The 19,658-nt window shown below is 44.2% G+C and overlaps 1 protein-coding gene across 2 annotated transcripts in view; it reads left to right on the forward strand.

The window, feature by feature from the left end:
* NDP (norrin cystine knot growth factor NDP) overlaps nt 1-19,658 on the forward strand; it is a 52,882-nt gene continuing 33,224 nt past the window's right edge. For both annotated transcript variants that reach the window (XR_013925811.1, XM_080374282.1), the window contains exon 1: nt 1-19,658. This exon is cut by the window's right edge and continues 10,200 nt beyond it. The gene's annotated coding sequence lies outside the window, so the exon portion shown is untranslated.

Consider the following 19,658-nt stretch of genomic DNA (forward strand, 5'->3'; position numbering starts at 1 on the left):
TTTTGCTTTGTTTTTATTTATTTTATTGTAAACTTACAAATTCTTGCCTTGTCCAAAGGCCGCTGCTATGAACTGTAGGGAATGCAGTGACAATTTTCCAATAGTCTGTGTGCCTTTGCTGAAAACTTCAACAAATATATTGAATTTCAATCTGGATCATGATATTTTATAATCTCACATTTTATAATCTCACATTCCAGGCAGTTACAGTTTGATACTTCTGTCATTGTGAGCTATTCGTATTTTTAGCAGGCTGCTGAATAGTTCATGCTGTGTCAGATCATGCTGGTTTCTCTGTAGTCGTTACATTATAAGCCCCCAAGGAAACATATTCCGTAAAACAGGTTTGGCACAGGCTGTGTGTTAAATCAAGGTTACAAAAAAGCTTGCACTTTCTTGTCTTAATTTTCTTTCTTTCCATTCCTCCCTTTCCTTCTTTTTCCTTCTTTCCTTCTCTTTCTTTTTTTCTTTGTCCCCCCATCCCTGCCTCCCTGCTGTTCCTCCCTCCCTCCATGTCTGGCATGTATCTGTTTTCATTTGCTACACAGGATGGGAATCCTCAGGAAAAAGAAAGCCTTGAGGTTGTTCTCAGCTACCATCAAGCACAGCTGCTGAAATGAACTTGTAGCCACAAGAAGCAGGATCAAAAGGTAAGTGATAAATAAAGGCAATGTCAATATGCTGCTTTTGCAAGCCAGTCTCGGATACATTTCAGAAACCTTTAGAAAGTGAAGTACCTTTAAGTAGACTTCTAGTGTTTTTCCAATCACACCTCAGTAAAGCACTACGGACTTGATACTTGGTCCATTGCTTCATGTTTACTTTATAAAGCAAACAGCAGCCATTAACTGGTATCCTTAATTGTATCCTTACTAAAATGTTAAGGGGCAAATAAAATACAACTCTAGAGATAACAAGCACATGTCTATCAGGTAGGTTTGCACATGCATGCAGATCTGGAGCAACTGCTCAAACCAGAAGGAAATCAGGGCTGGAGATTATGTCAATGCTCCCTTAAATCAGAAGATTAGTTAATAGCAGTGGTCTCCTGTACGGGCACATATTCCCTGCCATCTCAGCGATGCTGTTTCCATGGTATCACTTTGGCGACAAGTCCTGAAGAGGTGGGGAGAGAATGGAGTCAAGTGTCTGCTGGTACTATCGCACATAAACATGATGTACTTAATCTTCAAACGTCAAAAGAAAATGTAGAAATGTCGGGCTTGGCTGGCAATACCAGTTGTAGGTTGGATACCTGAAAGTTAGAGATTCAGTAAATACAAACCTTTTTTTCCCTTGTTTGCTCTTACTATCTCCCTGCCCTTTTCCCACCAATCGCTTTTCTCTCCAACCCTGCAATAAGTTGAATCATTTTTGTTCCCATTCCAGGAAGTTCTAACAACAAATTTCAAACGGTAATGGAAAGCAAGAAATAGGGGAGAAGGAAATACACCAGATTGGAATTTTTTTCTTGAGAGCAAATTTGCAGAACAGTATTTGGATAACTTATCAGGACATAACAGAAAATGGAAGATGATATTTAAACATGTTTAGTGTATGGACAAATTCTTAACATGAAAAAAATCACTTTAGCTTTCTTTGAATTCCTTGCATTAAGGCTGGGGTTCACTACTGAGGGGAGAAAAAAGTGAGAAAAGAGCAATAAATAGGTTGGTTTTCCCCATTAAAAAAGGGACCAAAACATAATCTTCATTTGTAAAACAAACAAGAAAAAAAGTAGACTTTTCAGAGTTGAGTAACCCTTGCTAACAATTACTGTACTTGAATCTAAATGAGAAGTGTACATTGATCTGTGTATACAGCCTCAGCCACTACACTGCAAAGGAAGAAAATAAAAGTTACTCCATCTCTGTATTTGATCTAAAGGCTCTAGCTTGTTTTGGGGGGAGTAACACGGTAGTACAAATGGACTAAGTTAAAAAGAAGTCATGCGATGATTCCTGAAAACTTCCAACCCTGGACCCGCCTTTCAAGACCTATGTATGTAAGTGATCTGCTTTTTCAAAATGGGAAGATCCCACAGCCCTGCAAAGGCAGTCACGTTCTGGTTCCTGGTGTTTGGTGCCCAGCAGGTGGCTGGACAGTGCAGGCATTCCATGGACACACTGGGAGGGGGCATAAGTGTTTTCTCACCTCCCTGCCTGGGCTGTGGGACAAGTGGCCTCCTGAGAAAGCCCACTGCTGTCTAACACAAGTCAGAGCTGCTCCAACCGTCTCCTTGAATTTTCCTTTCTCACACGTGGTTTCAGTTCCCAAATGCCAAAATTGCCCCATCGCTTTGTGGGTGGCAATGCCCCACTGTGTGTCCCTAGGGAGGGCACGGGGCACAAAGGCTGAAGCTGAGAGGTAAGTTTTGGGGGAGCAATACTCTCAGCTGACCCTGCCAGACCCCCACTTCTTCATATGGATGAAGCATGATGCCCGACCATGCTTCAGCCAGTCTTCCCTGCGCAAGGGCTGAAGGGGTTGTTCATTGTCCCACCTTTGCATGAGCTGAAGACAAGAGTGAAAACTTTCAAATGAGATTCACAAGCCCCTGATGTGTATTACCTTTGAGTGTTGCAGCGTGCATGATGCCCAGTAGGGATTTGTTATTTATCAGGGAACTTCACCCCCTAACCCTGGATATAAAACCAAAAAATTTGAAGGTCACAGCAGGGATGACAAGGGAATACCCCAAGTCATTACAATTAATATGTCTTTGATCTCTGCCTCAAAAGCACTGCCCTAAAGAAGTGCTGTGTTTATAAAGGAGTAGAAGTGTGGGATCCTGATGCTCTGGGTGCCATGAGGGGTTGTACCCAGGCCAATACAGTGCAGTGGCTGTGAAGCGGTGCTGGGACTGCGGCCCCAAAACCCAGGCCCATTTCACCAGCTTCCTCTGGCACCAATCACTTTTTTTACTCTGCCCCTTTTTTAAGATGACCCCTGCCCATCTATAAACTGCTAAAGAACAGGAGGATTTTGGTTTGCTTTTGGGACCCACCACCAGCTGGATGCCCATTCTGGAGCATTAGAGATTTGCACATGGTGATAGATGTTAGTGAGCAGTAGAGCTTGTCTCTCCAGGCGATGCTCTTGCCTGTTCCTGTGCATCTGGGAGGGTGGTAAAGTATTGCTGCTGCTGGAGTTCTACCAGCTGAAGATCTGCAAATGAATTAGCTGTTGTCTGATGGATTTAATTCTTATTTTTAGATTTCTGGTCCTTCTGTACACATCAGAATTACCAGATAGGTTTATCAGATCTTCTGGATCTTTGTATTTTTTATTTGGTTGCATTATGTTGACTTGTTGACTACAATCTTTTCATTTAAGACCATATAAATAAAGTCACTGCACAGCTCCTGGGAGGAATTGTTTATTTTGAAGATAAACTATCTTACTTGCTCACTGTCATAAATTAGAGATATATGTACCTACCACAAAAGTTACAATTTTTGTTTGCTTCTTGCTCTCTTCTGTGATGCTCCTGTGTCAGACAAGATGGTAATGTACATAAATTATTTTTTATACAGTCTTTCAAACTTCATAGCAAGTGGTGCTTTGTCTTACTATACCATAGATGGAATACTTTGAGATCAAAGCATGTCTCCCTGCACAGGAGGATGCCAACAAACTGTTTTTCATGGCAGGTGATAAATGATTTCTGTATTTTAGCAAGGTGGCTGCCTTCACCTGGAAAATTAGAATTGGCAATGGTAATTAAACTGTTTATATAGAGACATCAGTGCTTGGGTGTTATGAGCAGTATGAGACTGCTGTGCTGAACAAAGGTGTTCTTCAATTTATTACAAACTGGATAGACAGAGCTGGCCTCTCAGGCTTTATAGACTAGACCATTGAAATAAAAGGATTTGATTTACAACTACAGAGAATCTGAATGGTAATTTTAGTTTTATAAAACTCCAGAAGATATAATTTCTGTTTTCTAACAGCATCATTTTCTCCAGGAAAGTGCAGCATAAATGCAAATTGAGTGTTCTGTGAAGATGTAACAACCTCAGAAAAAACCCACAACCTGAATCCCCAGACAAACCAAATCAATAAATCATCATACTGCTTTTCTTTATCAGAAGGCTCAGATTGAATAATTTTGAGAAGTTCTGTTCTGAAGAAGCAAAACTGTTTTGTTTGCTCTTCATCATTTGGTTCATTTAAATCAGTAAACTATTGTGCCATGCTGTGTCGTGCTATAACATAGCTTACTACATTGATCGCGGAACCCTAAGCATGGCTGTGCTGCACCAGGGGAAGGTCCACCCAGCCAGCTCTGTGTCTCCAATAGGGGCCAGCGGGGGATGCTGGTTGTGAGGACCAGCCAGGCTTGTGGGGAGGACTGTTCCTGGGAGCAGCCTTGTGGTTCAGAGCCCTCCATATCCAGGGCTGGTATCTGTGCTGCCCTGCCATAGTGGCAAAGCCCTCCTGCCCAAGAACTGTGGCGTTACAATGCATTCTGAGTAGATTGTCACCATGACTTTTCAATCCTGTGGGAGATCTGGAAGCTGCAATTCACCCCCAGTGTCATCAAGGGGGAGATCCGGATGAAGAAAGGAGGGTGGGCATTTCTCCTGCCATGTAATCTAATAATGCTGTAAGCAGGTGTAGAAGACATAGTACCAAAAATGTGTCTTGTCTGCACTACAGCTCCTAGTCCTCCAGATAGCTGAATGGGCTTGACCTGCTTCCAGTGTGGCCCTACAGTGTTAGCTCACATCTTGGATACACCAGAAGGGTGAATTTGCATGACCATTTACAGATGACAAAACCATAGACAGGCAGCTCAGGCCCGCACAGGGAGTGCAACCGCGACGCAGAGGTGCGCTTTGTGCACATTCCACAGTGCCTTGATCATGCTAACAGTCTGCTCTGTGGCTGCTGCATCAATATTACATTGTGTTGCACACAGTTCAGCATCACTAAAATGATCAGTCTTGCTGGTTATGAGTGTATCTCTCTTTTTATAACTAATTTTGAAGGCCACCTGTTTTAAGCCAGAACAACAACAAAAGACAAAGTGACAACAATTCCTACAGACTGACCATCCCTTTTTCGTGTTGAACAACAGTACAATAAACTCCAAGTACCATGTCCCCAAACTCTGCAGGCTTTTTTAGAAAGCCTAGAGCACAGCCATGATTCCTTCCCAAACTTACCATGAGAAATCAGCATCCTACAGCACTATGCTTTAAGCATTGAAACAATCCAACTGCGCCATCCCATTCATTGGATTTGTTAGATACATAAGTTTTGAAAATACCAAATTAGATACTATCACTATATAACTGGAAGGGTAAATTTAGTGCTGGTGTAAATTTAGAAGTCTCAGTGATGGAAATAATGCAGGACTTCATATTTTGCAAATGAGAGCTACAGCCTTGCCACTTTACTTTCCAAAGTGGTCTTTTGAAATGGAAGGTGCGAGCTTAGCAGGATGAGGCATTCAAGTTTCAAAGCATCTCTTACAGTCATTGCAAACAGATGTTAAAGGCTGTTAGAAAATTGCAAGCTCAACCTAATCTCACAGACGTTATAGCTACCCAGGGTCTCAGTGTAGTCAAGGTAACTGTGAAGGCACAGTTGAGGAGCAAGTGGATAACTGGAGCTTGTACGAGCTTTAGACCAGTTCTAAACCAGTCAGTGCAGAGCTGTTGGCAGTCACAGGCAAGTCTGTGAAGCTCAGAAACCAGTGAACCTGACAAAGACCTGTGTAATTAATTTGCTCATTCATTCATTTATTCATTCATGCAGTGGCTGAGTTGTAAGTGGTTGGCATAGCCCAGAAAGGAAGCATGCAACTCACAACCATAATTCCAGCTAGATCTTGGAAAAGCATCCCAAACAAGTTTCCTATTTCTTTCCTACCAGGTTAAACAATAAATGTACCAAGGAGGAAGCAACAACACAGAAGTTAATACCATAGAATCATAGAATTGTTCAGGTTGGAAAACACCTTTAAAATCATCAAGTCCGACTGTCAACCCAGCACCGCCAAGTCCACCAATAAACCATGTCCCTAAGCACCACATCTACACTTCTAAATACCTCCAGGGATGGTGACTCAACCACTCCCCTGGGCAGCCTGTTCCAGTGCATGACAACCCTTTCAGTGAAGATATTTTTCCTAATATCCAATCTAAACATCTCCTGGTGCAGCTTGAGGCCATTTCTTCTTGTCCTGTCACTTGTTACTTGGGAGAAGAGACTGACATCCACTTTGTTACAACTTCCTTTCAGGCAGTTGTAGAGCGAGAAGCTGTCCCCCTGAGCCTCCTTTTCTCCAGGCTGAACAACCCCCGTTCCCTCAGATGCTCCTTGTAAGCCTTGTGCTCCAGACCCTTCACCGGCTGCATTGCCCTTCTCTGGACACGCTCCAGCACCTCCATGTCTTTCTTGCAGTGAGGGGCCCAAAACTGAACAATATTCGAGGTGCAGGTACAGGGGGACAATCACTCCCTTAGTCCTGCTGGACACACTATTTCTGGTACAAGCCAGGATGCTGTTGGCCTTCTTGGCCACCTGGGCACACTGCTGGCTCGTGTTCAGCCGCCTGTTGACCAACACCCCCAGGCCCTTTCCCACCAGGCAGCTTTCCAGCCGCTCTGCACCAAGCCTGTAGCGCTGCGTGGGGTTGTTGTGAGCCCAGTGCAGGACCCGGTGCTTCTCCTTGTTGAACCTCATATAACTGGCCTTGGCCCATCGATCCAGCCTGTCCAGATCCCTCTGCAGAGTCTTCCTACCCTCAAGCAGATCAATACTCCCCCAGCATCTTGTTGTGGTCTGCAAACTTACTGTGTGCACTTGATCCCCTTGTCCAGATCATTGATAAAGATATTAAACAGAACTGCCCCCAGTACTGAGCCCTGGAGAGCACCACTTGTGACCACCAACTGGTCTTAACTCCATTCCCTACCACACTTTGGGCTTGGCCAAAGCTTTTCACTCAGTGAACAGTAAGCCTGTCCAAGCCATGAGCAGCCAGTTTCTCCAGGAAAATGCTGTGGAAGACAGTGTCAAAGGCTTTACTAAGGTCTAGGTAGACAACATCCAGAGCCTTTCCCTCATCCGCTAGGCAGGTCATCTTTGTCATGAAAGGAGATCAAGTTCATCAAGCAGGACCTGCCTTTCATAAACCCACACTGGTGGGCCTGATCACCTGGTCATCCTGTACATGTCACATGATGGCATTCAAAGTGGTCTGCTCCATAACCTTCCACAGTACCAAGGTCAGACTGACAGGCCATATAGACAATGTAGTACTAATCAGTGGTGCCTGCTGAGCCTCTGAAGAACCTTTCATTGTTGAGTGAAGATGCTGGCTTTGCCTGAGATGTCTGACCTCAGTGCCATGGTGCTGTTAGGAAGCAGCAAGCCCACTGGCTGTCTTGAGCTCTGGAGCTCAGCCCCAGACTGCTGCAATGGGACAAACTGGGTAGGGGCTTACAAGGATGGCTGGTTGCATTTCCAAACTCATACCTCAGGGTCTGACTTGTCCCTATGAGTCTATGCCTTTGTCAGATATTCTTACATCAGGTACAATGTCTGTGGCAAACAACAAATCTTTCTACTTACTTTCCAAGGGTTTTCAATTAATGTTCCTGAGTCCCAGCCCCAAGGCCACAGGCTCATAGCAACATTGGTAAGTCCCATTTCCTTCTCTGGGGGGTCTGTCTTGGAGGCAGCCAGCTGGGGTGGCCTGCAAGAGAGCCAAGGAGTGGGCTAGAACTGTGTCCTTCAATCTTTAAAGATTTATTTTAGGACTGAAAATGTTCCCTTTAATGCTTGCTATGCAGTGGGGAAACCCGGTCCCTCCATCCTGGCCAACAGTTTGAAATGTGGGGTGAGAGCCTGGGCAGAGCCTTTGGCAGTCACAGTCCATGCTCTATGCGGTGGCATCCAGGTGTCCCTTTTCCTTTGCTCTCCGTGCTGTGGACTGGTGCTTTGTGCATGATGCACAAAATGATGATCTCCAGGCAGGGGACTCACTCATCCTCTGCTTGGAGGTGTCTATGAGAAATTTAGTTTTAAGCTTACCTTCACAGTGGTGCAGGGTCAAGGATCCTTTAAAAGTCTCTTCCTCTTTCACAGTCTTTATTGAAATATATACATGGGCGCTGGCTAGAGCTGCCCCTGAGCCTGGTCAGGTTGCTGGTGCTGCGAGTAGTTTCCCCATACAGGTCACCATCCCAAGGATACTTTGCATCCTTTCCTTGTCTGTTGGGATAGATGTATCAGTAACAATTTCAGCCCTACCAGGATCTGCCTGCACCCGCACTGTGCTATTCCCCCTGCCAGGCACCAGATTCCTCTTGCATGGAATTGGCAGTCATTGTTAGCTTGGCTGCAGCCCGGGGAGGCTGTGCCATTTCCTGAGCGCAGGTCTGTAGATTTCCTTCCCTTTAGACAGCAAGACGATGTATGGAGACCAGGAAGCTTTATGCAGTCAAAAGGTGGCTTTTCTTGAGAGGTTTCTTTTCCTCAGAAACACTCCCAGTTTGCCTCACCAGGCAGTGAGGCAAGGGCATCCCTGAAAGGAGGATGCTGAATGCACTCTGTGTTTCAGTACTGGCTCCTGGCTGAGAGCGCTGCCTGGTGTGTCAGGTGTAGTGTGTGGTCATCAACCATCTCCTAAAAGCATTCCCCTCTGGGAGGAGAGGGAAATGTGCTCTGTTCACATAGTGACTTCATTTTCCTTATTTGTTAAGGAAGCAATATTTCCTCCTGTGGATGGGTGTGGAGTGCCCCCAGGGCTGCGTTTCTCCCTGGACTGCTGATTCCCAGAGCAGTGTGCTGGCAGCCCTCACCCCAGGCGGCGGGTGAAAGGCTCCAGCCACCCGCCCTGGAGCAGAGATGGGGAGGATGAGGAGCTTTCCTGCTCTTCAGCACTTTGCAGAGGCCACCTCTACTCCCCGGAGTCCCTCAGCCTTTTCCACTATTGTTCTGACCCCAGTGCATTCACTCTGGGCGTGAGATCAAGGATGCGACATTTTAAAAATCCCTGACACTGTTATGAGCTCTCTCTTTCATTTGCATATGCCTTTATCTCCTTCAGCGGGGAATAACCCTTATAAGCCCTTTCTTCTCTTACCTTATGCTGCCTGTAGCATTTTTTTTCAGTGCTTGTAACCTTGTCAGACACCTTATCAGCTTGTGCAGCTCTGTCCAGCTGAAAATCGATTATTGCCATTTGCCTACAGGCTGGTTGTCCTCTTATCTTCTGCCACAGCATTTTTGATGGTTCCTGTGAATAAGCCCTTTCCCTGTAATGGTGTTGTCACCATCCTCCTCACCCATGCTGTGCACCCTAGGTTCAGATTGATTCTTTCTCGGACAACCTAATCTGTTGCAATTCTTGCATCTTCTCCCAAATGCTGGGTGTAGCCGCAGCTTGCCGAGGCACGTGCATCATATGTGCTCTTTCAGTGTCTCCCGGCACAGTAGACTCGACTCGTCCTGCCATTTCAGGGCTCTTTCAGAGTTTCTTCTCATCCTCACATCAGCCTCAATCTGTTCCGGTTGTCTTCCTGTGCTTGGCAAATCCCAATTCCTTTCTCCAGGGTTATTTCTGCTTCCTGCAGTAGTCTCCAGGCTCTGCCCCAGGCAGCAATTGCAAGGAAGGCTCTTGCCAGGGTGCACTCCTGAAGCTCCTGAAGATGTAGTGCTGGCCCTGCCACTTGAGGGCAAACTTTCCTTTTTGTACACTCTATTTGAAAACCTATTCAACTTTTTAGCTTTTTTAATACAGAACTTGCATTTCTACAATGGTTTCTTTACCCGGCAGAACTGAAGAGTATTTGGAAACACCAAGGAATGGCTTTTTCTCCTGCCTCTTCTGCCTTTTACTGGCAACTTCTCTTACCCTTGCTGTGCTCACTCTCAGCACACCACAGTTTATACCCTCTTCTGGTGTCCTCTTCAGCTCCAGTGTGTTTCAGCTCTGCCAGGTCTTTCACCACATCTGGTCTTACATAAAGAACGTTTTCTTATTTTTTTTGCTCCCAAGGTTGTGTGCTGCTGTCCTTGCTTCCCAAAAAGTCCCTCAAAGGTACTGCTTATCAAAGCCCAAACTGGGGCTAAGGAGGATGGTAAACCCCTTGGCTTTCTGTGACCTGTCACCCCTCTGTGCCCTGAGCATCCCCTGCATCAGCACAGCCCCAGGAGCCTGACCAGCTGTGGGAAGTGGTTGGCTTTTCTTAGGAGGTCCTTGGTCACACACAGTATCTGGCCTGCGGAGCTCCTCTCCTGGTATAGAGGAATCCAAATCACTCTTTTCTAAAGGTAATGCTGAGGCAGTGGTTTAAAGTGCTTTTCTCAAGTTCAGTGGTGCTTAAATTTATAACTGTATGAGTATTTACTCTCTTTCTGTATCTGAAGTCTGCCTCTGATTTACATCTGCAGTTTGAGGCATATTCTATAGCAGAAAGATGTTCTAGCTTTTATTTGGCTATGGGAAAAAGTCATAAAAAATTGTGTAAGATGCCAAAACTTCACTAACATCAAAATCCATAATAATATCTATTTACTTCTGTATTCTAGGCTTACAGTATGGTGGACTAATTAAGTTCATATGTTCATTTGAACTGAATAAACTGCAGTACTCTGAGGAAGTTCAGTGAACTTCACTTCTGCTGCGGAGACCAGAAGGCAAAGCATCCAGCTGCCAAGGACCAGGCAGTGGTAGCATCAAATTTGCACCTAGTGTGAGGTCACAGGTTACACCAAAAGCCACAGAACATTGCTGCTCTCACTAGGTGAGGATCCCATCCCTCGGCTGCCTCCTGGTGCAGTCTGAATTGCAGCAAGCTGCCTTCTGGGATTTTGGCACCTGCCAGTATATGTTGCATTGAAGCTGGGGTCTGCATGCAACTGTGCACGGACGTGTCCTTGTGGCTTTGCTCCCAACTGCTGGGGCTCCAAGAGTTCATCTGAGTTCAAAGGGACTTGTGTGTGTAAAACTGGAGACTATCACGGATTTCAGTGCAATTAGAAAGCAGCCCACAGGGAGTGCCAAAAAAGGATTTGTTTCTGGCCCTGTTTAGGAGGTGGGAGTTTTGACTGGGGATATTTGTGAAGCTGGGATTTCAGTGAATTGGTCAAAATGATCCTATGTCTGAAGAGCTACCTGCAAAGAGGTATTAAAATGCACAGGTTTTGCAGCTGAGGGTGCAGTCTGAGCATCCGACCATTCCACTGTAATGACTTTTGTCCTAATAATAACTTAAATGGTTTCCTAAACATTAACTTGAACTTGCTCAAGGGAATGGCCTTTCTTTGCTTATAATAATTTCACATGAAGTACAGCATGCACATTGGAGGGGAACTGGAGTTAATGTCAATTATGAATCACCAATTTCCTGCTCTAAATAGCATTTCTTCTCAGCAACTTCACATACGGCAAGCTGCCCTGCAGTTCTAACCCAAATTGTTTAGCTGGGGCTGAATTTCATTTTAAACATGAAGTTTTGCACAGGGAGTGTGCACACAAATCTGGGTGGTAGACAAATTTTTTGCTTTAATTTTTTATAGTAAATAACATAGAAAAATGTCTCCTCCACTTTGCATATTGCATTTTTACTGCAAGAAAATCACATCATGTGGGTATTGGCAGGAGACTGCAACAAAATAAGGTTGCCATTATTAGTATCTGGCTGTATCTTGCCAGGTCATTTTTGCAGCTCTAAGTGAATTTATGGGAATGTTTTTGTCATTATGGATATGTTCAAATCACAAACCTGATACTATACTGACGAAGGCAACGATGACCTTCTCAACTAAGTGGAAATACTCCTGCCACCTTAGTGTTTTCTCTCTCTTGTGCAAACCATCCTGAGGAAGCCCTCAGGATCTGACCCTTGCTGAGGGAAGCTACTTTAAACCACATTTAGAAACATTAACCCACAGTTTGTACTCTGGCAAAACTGCCAGTTGTGCCACTGAACGCTGTTTAGAACTTTCTGACAAACTCTGACCTCTTGAGGAACATGGGGGGCAAGAAACAGAAGAAATATTGTTTGTGGTTTGGGATGCTGGAGTAGAGAGACCCACTGTGGCGCCCAGTGTGCACCATGTATCACCCACAGGGGGAGGTGGAGAAGGAAATGATGGAGAAGCATGGGAGAAATTGCCAGAGACACCACATGTAAGCTGTATCCCAAGGTCCCAAGCTCCACATTGGAAACCTGGGAAGTGTGATCATAACTCCTTCCTATAAGAGACTGGAGTTAATACAGCCTGTTTTTATGATGTAGTTTGGGAGTCCTGTAGGACACATCATAACTGTTCTTTGACACTTGGATAAACGTTTGACCGACTACAAGTCATTACGGAGAGACTCTTTCTGTTTCTATCAGATAGAAGAAACACTGCAAATTGCACACTGCACATCAAGTGTCATTATCCCACGCTCTTTGACACAAAACTTTCCCTGTAGCCTTGACAAAAAGGCGAAATATTTAGCATCAACCTATGTACAGGTATATATATCTATCTGGTATGCCATGTATCTACCACATATTATAATTTGAAACATCCTTGAAGGTGGAATTCTTCTACCCTCACCAAGGCACCAAACAGCTGGATGACTAAACCTAAACTAGTCACTTTCAGCTCCCTTTGTTATTAATAGAGATAAATAGATATTGTCAAAAGGCAATTCCACCTCATCCTATCAACAGCAAGCAAACAGCCTTTTGGGCAGTACCTGTTTGTGGGTTCCACTGACAATAAGAGGAGCCTAGCTTGGGACAGAGATGTCTGACTTCAGGAAGGGTGGGTAAATCCCACAGGTGTCTACAGAACTGTTGATCGGTATTGCTGAGATTCAGAGAAACATGGTAGCTTTCTTCTTTCTCTATTAGATATAAAGTAGTGGCAAAGGACACCAGACAGCAGTCTGGAGGTAGAAAAAAAGACATCTTTACGCTCTTATGATTTTCTCATAGGATCAATTTGCCTTTTTGTCTGCCTGCTCTGACGTTAGTCTCTCCCATTGGCTTTTCAATCAGCTGTCCAATTTCAACCGATGTTAATAGCAAGGCAGAGAAAACTAAGTTTCGAGACAATTTCTTGGACATGTAAGGAGCTGTGGTGCTTAGGCATGGGTGTTGCATCCTGTTACTGTCCTGCAGAAAGAAGCTAAAGCATCCACCGTTTGGCAGCCTGAGGAGGTGAGAAGCCACAGATTGGTGGATGATGAGCATGTCTTTGGCAGCCAGTGAGGGCACACTGCCCCTTGCTCGGCCAGCAGTCTCGTAGGGGTTTAAAAGCAGTTGAAAATTTTGTTGGAGAGAGCAAAGGGCAAGGTGTGGCATTAGACATCATCAAGAGGTGCAGGGGTCAGGGAGCTGAAGGTAACGCAGAGGCAAAACCTGAGTGAGTAACCATGAGGGGCATAGGCTTAAAACTGTGTAGGAATCCAGGCTTCTTCACTTGTCCTACACAAACTGTTCGTCATGGCTCTGTGGTGAGCGCAGAGGAACTCAAGTGTGACAGACAGCAGGCAGCAGCTTTTGTTAGGCAGGCAGAGCAGCAGCTTTGTGCACTTGGATCACTCACACCAGCCTTCCCCCACCTGACTGCCACCCACCTCTCTCCCACAGATGTTCAAGCCACTGTTCATCCAAGATATCTCCTGGGTATATTGCTTTCCTTGTCAGGCCCTTCAGCTTGCTTTTTTTAAGCATTGATAGTCCAACACCATTTGTGCCTTGTAGGCAGCCCGCCGCGGGGGAGCCCTTCCTGACTGACTACTCCTTGCTGAAGGAACCAGGGGGACACCAACTTCTGATCCTGCTGCAAACAAGTTTTCAGGTCAATCTAAAGGCCAAGTATGGTCTACAGGTAATGCGTCTTTCTGACTTCTGTTGCAAAATGAATAAGAAGACAGTTCAGACCCAATTTTCGGTTTTCTCCGAGGCAGCCTTATGCCCTAGATGAAGGGAGCCTTGCTGTAATAATAGTGTATGTGTAAGGCACTGAATAAACATTTCCAGGTACTGTGTCTTAACAACACGTATTCATGGATACACAGAAACATTGAATGAAGAGGCCTGTTTAGGTTACAGAAGAATATATGTGTTTAGGTATTTTAATATCCTTGCGAAATAAATCTGAGATAATGCATAATGGGGAGAAGGAAGAGATGAAAAACACTGAGTGCCTGAACAGACTTCTGCGCCACCTGCTCCTGCATTGATAATTTTATTTAGTGACAATATTATTTTTCTAATACTTACTTTGATTATTAAAATGATAAAAAAATACTTCCTCTAAGAATTTTGGGTACCTCTTGTCTGCACAGAATATATATTAATTCTATAAGTAGTATGTGGCTTGTTACTGTAGACCACCATTACAATACTTTCAGTTGCTCCTACATTCTCACCTATGAAAAGAATACTGATAGCCAAGCCCCAAATATAAGCCACCCTTTATCAGTTCAATAATGGAACAAAGCAGCGTCCTTTTCTGAACCGTATTCCTATGCATCCTACTCCCTCTAACTGCTTGCAGCAATAGTGTGCATGTTTATGTCCATGTGTGAATATACATCTACACTTTAAAATATCCTTGCATGTGTGCTCCATTCATGGTCTTCGGAGACACAGCCAGCACAGATACCAAGTAGTGCCTGTTCTGACAGTACTTTTGACGATATGGAGGTCTGTTATCCACTGTCTCAGAATGTCAAAATTGCCTGGGAAGACTACAAAGTGGCAGCACTGGAAAATCCTTCAGAAGAAAATGAAAGATTGATTTTGCTGCAGAAGCCTGAATGCATTTTACAACACGAGCATGATGGAGAGGTGAAATCCTGCTCTTCTGAGGAAACAATGTGGTGCTTGATGATGCCAATGGGGCAAACAGTTCAGTTCCACTGAATTGCAGGTAATGGTAGTACAATGCTTTTCTGAGGCCAAAGATAAGTCTTGTAGGTCATACAGTGGTGGAATAAGGAAACTTGCAAATTAGGGTTGCAGGTCTGCAATGCATTTCATGGGGATGCAACCAGGGAGGTTGGTAGAACTCCATACAAATGCGGATCTCCATGTCTTCAAAACTACACTTGAGCCACTGAGGGGGGGAATTTATCTCACTGGTTTTATCTATTTAAACTCCCAGACATTTAGTCCAACTGAGTCAGCAGAATATCTTTGATTGTTCACAAAAAGAAAAACTGTTACAGATGCTGACCTGAATCTGTCCTGAACTGAAAATAATTCAGGGTGGAAACTCTCCATTTGCTGCTGGGAGAGCCTAAACTTAGTTTTCAGACAATTACTGTTAAGTGAGATAAACTTCCTCTGAAGGGAACTCAGATCAGAACTGATGGGAGCAGGATACCTTAGATCTTCTGGAAATCTTATCTCATATCTGGGGTCATCTCAAATGTCTAATCATCTTTGAAAACTGAGCTCTGAGCTCCTGTGCTTTCCACTTTTATTTGTTTCTTTCAAATGACTGGTTTTATGGGTGGGATTAAGTCACAGTGGTTGAGAGAGGCTGAAGATTTATGAACAGCTATGAAAAAGTTATGGCTCATAGTGTTCTTGAGGTGGGGGGAGGCTACATTTGATGCTTCTACTTTTGTGCTTGTGATCATGTGCAAGTTCACTCAGAAGGCCACAAATGAGACCATCAGTTTACAAGCCACAAGCCTGTGAGGTTGATTAACTGCCTATTACCTTCCACTTGCAGCCAAACAGAGTCTTGAAGATGAAGATAAAAAATTGAAAGCCACTTTTAGTTTTTAAAAAAATGTTTAGTCCAATATACGCAGAATTTCCTGTATTAGGAATCTGTAGCTGTGGCAGCAAACCGCTGAGCACTGCTCCTCAAAAATACCACTGATTGAGGTATTACTGATAATTGTTGAGTATTTAAAGTATGCTTAGCACCCAACAGACAATCAGTACAGCTACTGTCACCTGTAGATGATGCAAAGATAAGAAACCTAAGCTGCACCAGTAAAAAATGTAAGCATTATTTTCAGTAAGGACTTTAAGTAGGGTATCTACTGTCTCCTGGGGGATTTCATCCAGGAGCTACTTAGCCAGGCCTTTGTCTTGCAATGGCAGGTCCTTAGCGCAAGCAGCTGGAGTATGTAAGCCACTTTCTTGCCCATGGAAAAAGAAAGAAAACTCGGCAGCACAACGACCAAAGGGACAATAGCCTTAATTTTAAAAGAAGGTGTTGGCTAAACTAAAAAAAATATGTTATGTGCAGTATATCAACCAACAATGTAGTGCCAGAGCTTCAGCGATATTTCAGTCCCCAGTTACAGTGAGGCAAAGATGCCGGTGAGCTCTGCCACCCCCCTCATCCACCCTGGGTGACTGTGGTGGCATTTGCGAGGGAGGGAGTGAGCTGGTACATATATGGTCGGTGAGAGAAACCTGGGGTTGACTTAAGAGACAAAACAATGTAAACACTGAATGTGAGGGAAAAAATGTGCAGCAAAACTCACATCCTGAGGATCTCGGTCCTAAGCGGATCATTTGTTTATCCCACCAGCCAAACCTGGCTCTGCAGCAAAGCAAGCCAAAGAATGTCTCCTTTATTGTTTCCATGATGCTTACTCATCTACAAGCCATTCCCCTTTTAGATTATTCTATTTTTAAGGCATAATTTCCATCTGTTCTTTGATCTTATACCACATAAGACATTTAGCTAATAACATCATCCATCAAATACCAACTTTCTTTTAGAGTTCAAACACAATCGACACAGGACCCCGTCCATCTGCTGGCCAGTGCCTCTGAACAGATCCAGCTTGTCAATGGCCAGCTATGTCGCCTATTTTTTAATTAACCAGCTAAGGTCTGTGCTTCCCATAACACCGCAGGATGACTAGGGGGCATTCCAAAGGGAAGCGAGACATGGTCCTCTCTGGAAGCGGAAGGTAGGGTTTGGTGCATCCAGATCTGCGATGTGCATGATGTAAGTGGGATTTTCCAGTGGATGGAGTCTGCCTTCAGCCCCTCAGGGAATTTTTTTTTTTTTTTTTTTTTGCATAAAACCACAGTACTTACATAAAAGGTTTGAAGGATAGCTGTTTTCAAACTTGGCATTCTTCAGAGGAAGGTGGGTAAAGCAGAAAGACAATGTTTGCTTCTGTAAGCAAACTTCTGAGTTCTTTTGAGAGAAACTTCAGAATTTCGGGGCAGGTTATCTGCAGCACTGGAATTGCAAATTTGCAGACAAGTATTTATACAGAAAAGGCTTGTCTGCTTACCCAACTGGAGAGGCAGGGAATGTCAGATGATTTAGGTGACCAATTGTAGTGAAGCAGCACAGCTTGAATTAAGGATATCTAAGATCAATCACAGTTAAAAAAAATTTAAGAAAAACCTGTCAGAAAAAAGGACATTAATGAGTAATCCAGGGAAAAGGTAGGTTTTCTATGGATATTTTCCAAATGCAAACAGATATCAAATTTTTAAATCATTACTTTCAGATTCTTCAGTTAGCTCTGTTACCTTGCTTCTCAGTGGTTTGCTTTATGTTGCACGCAATGCATTTGTTTAGGAAGGAATTTGATTCAGAATTTATATTCCACTGGCTTACATATGCCACAGCGTATGTATCTTCAGATCCGAAACAATAACAACAACAAAAAAAGTGCCTACATTTCCTTCTATTTCCTGGCTTGCCAATAATAAGAAGTCCCTGCTGAGGGAGCTTGGCTGGTGGTGTTTTGTGATTTCTCAGATAACAAGAGCTTCACATTTCTGTGGAATTCCCATTTGCCAGCGAGCTGCTGCTGCCGCTGCCCTGATTGATATATGACTGCAATGGCACTTTTCCATTTGACATTCCCTCTCTCTCTCTCCCTCTCCCTCTTAAACAACAGCCCTAACTTTTGTGTGTTGCAAATATAAAAGGCAAGCCATGTGACAGAGGGACAGAAGAACAAAAGCATTTGGAAGTAACAGGACCTCTTTTTAGCTCTCCGAAGAGTTAGAGGGGAGGAAGGAGCAGTGCATTTTCCAAAGGTAAGCACACAAATAAGAGATTCCTTCAGATTTTGCATACTACATGGACTTAAACTGAGTGCTTGATCTCTCTATCTGACAAACACATGTTGTCCTTGTACCATTTTTAAAAATTAAAATATATTGATATGGAGTTGACACAGCTCTAGTACCTGTGTCTCCTTCTTACCCGTGCATATTTAACAACATGTCCTGCCTGAAGGATGCCTGTATGCAATCAGATAGGCAGCCCAGTGCGCTTCTGAGTGATTTGGTTAAACACCTATTCTTGTGCATGTGCTGGGCTCATGTCTGCAGCTCTGTGCTGGTCCTAGCGGTATGGCTTTGGAGTGAATGGGCATGCTGGACTCTGCCCTGAATTCACCGAGAGCGCGCCGGTATCGGCAGCACCCTCTTTGTCCCATTACAATAGGGCTGTATGAACACAGGCAAGCCTGCTAGTTTAAAGCTGGACTGTTTACTTTTATCACTACTTATGCATGCTGTTCTCTTGCCAGTCATCTGCCAGAGTGCTTAGAATAATTTGAAACAACAAGCAATATTTATTTCTAGCTTTCTGTGTCATGCTTTGCAGGAGCACTCTGAATTTGCACATTATTATTTATCCAAACTTCTGGAAAGCTTTCTTATGGATTGGGCAGCGCTGATTATGGATTAGGACAGATTTAACATACATTCTTGATTGGCTGAAACCTGTGAGGAAAGCCACGGTGTTTGCCTTTGCTGAAACGCCGAGCGGTATATTTAGTAGGTAGCCAACCCCGTCAGCACGACACGTAATGCAGCGTGGCTGTGCAGTCGGTAGCTGACACGGGAGGATGCTGCAGAACCCCAGACTGCCTGCCGAAGGAGAGGGGGAGGCTCTCCTTGTTTGCTGACAGATCATTCCACTGTGTATCAGCGTCAGAGGCACGAGCATAACTATTCTCTGTGTCTTTGGGACAAAAGAAGAGTTTCACTGTTATGAGCCCAGTGATAAAGCGTCGGTGTAGTGTAGCTGCAAGGCGCGGGAACGGACACTGCTCCGAGAGAGCCTGGCTGAGGAAGAAAGCCCCGTCCCCCTGCTAGGATTCAGGTGAGTAAATTAATCCTATAAAAGTTCACAGGAATGGGTCTGCAGCAAAAACCAGAGGAACAAAGGTGATCCATGTGAAGACCAATCTGCTGCTGTAGTGTCAGTAAAGCAGGCTCGCCCAGAGTTTGTGATGGGGGAGGGGGGTAATTTTCTTGTGGCAAATCTGAATTTGCAAGATGCTGTGTGTGGACCGACTTGTGGGACTGACAGGCAGATTTCTTATCCTACCCTTCAAGTTCATTTACATTTCTCCCATAACCTCCCCGTAAGACATCTTACTTGTTTCTGCCTGGGACAGATGGCATGACAAGTAACTTGTTAAGGTTTCTGCAGCTCTTTGAAGATGAAAAATTGTTTCCTATATGTCAAATGTTACTATCAGTTCCTAAAGCTTTGTAACTGTCCCAGTGGCTGAGAGGTGAGAACTCTGCACATTGGAAAAGGACAGGCAAATGACTATTTAAAACCAGCAGTGGGGACAAATTCATTTCAAATCAGTTCCTCATTGCAAAGTTAGTTTCTAATAGAAGCAGCTCAGCTGCCTGGTGGTGTCAATAAATGCGGATGTAATA

This window comes from Falco punctatus (assembly GCF_963210335.1).
Source record: "Falco punctatus genome assembly, chromosome: 2".
NCBI classification, from domain to species: Eukaryota; Metazoa; Chordata; class Aves; order Falconiformes; family Falconidae; genus Falco; species Falco punctatus.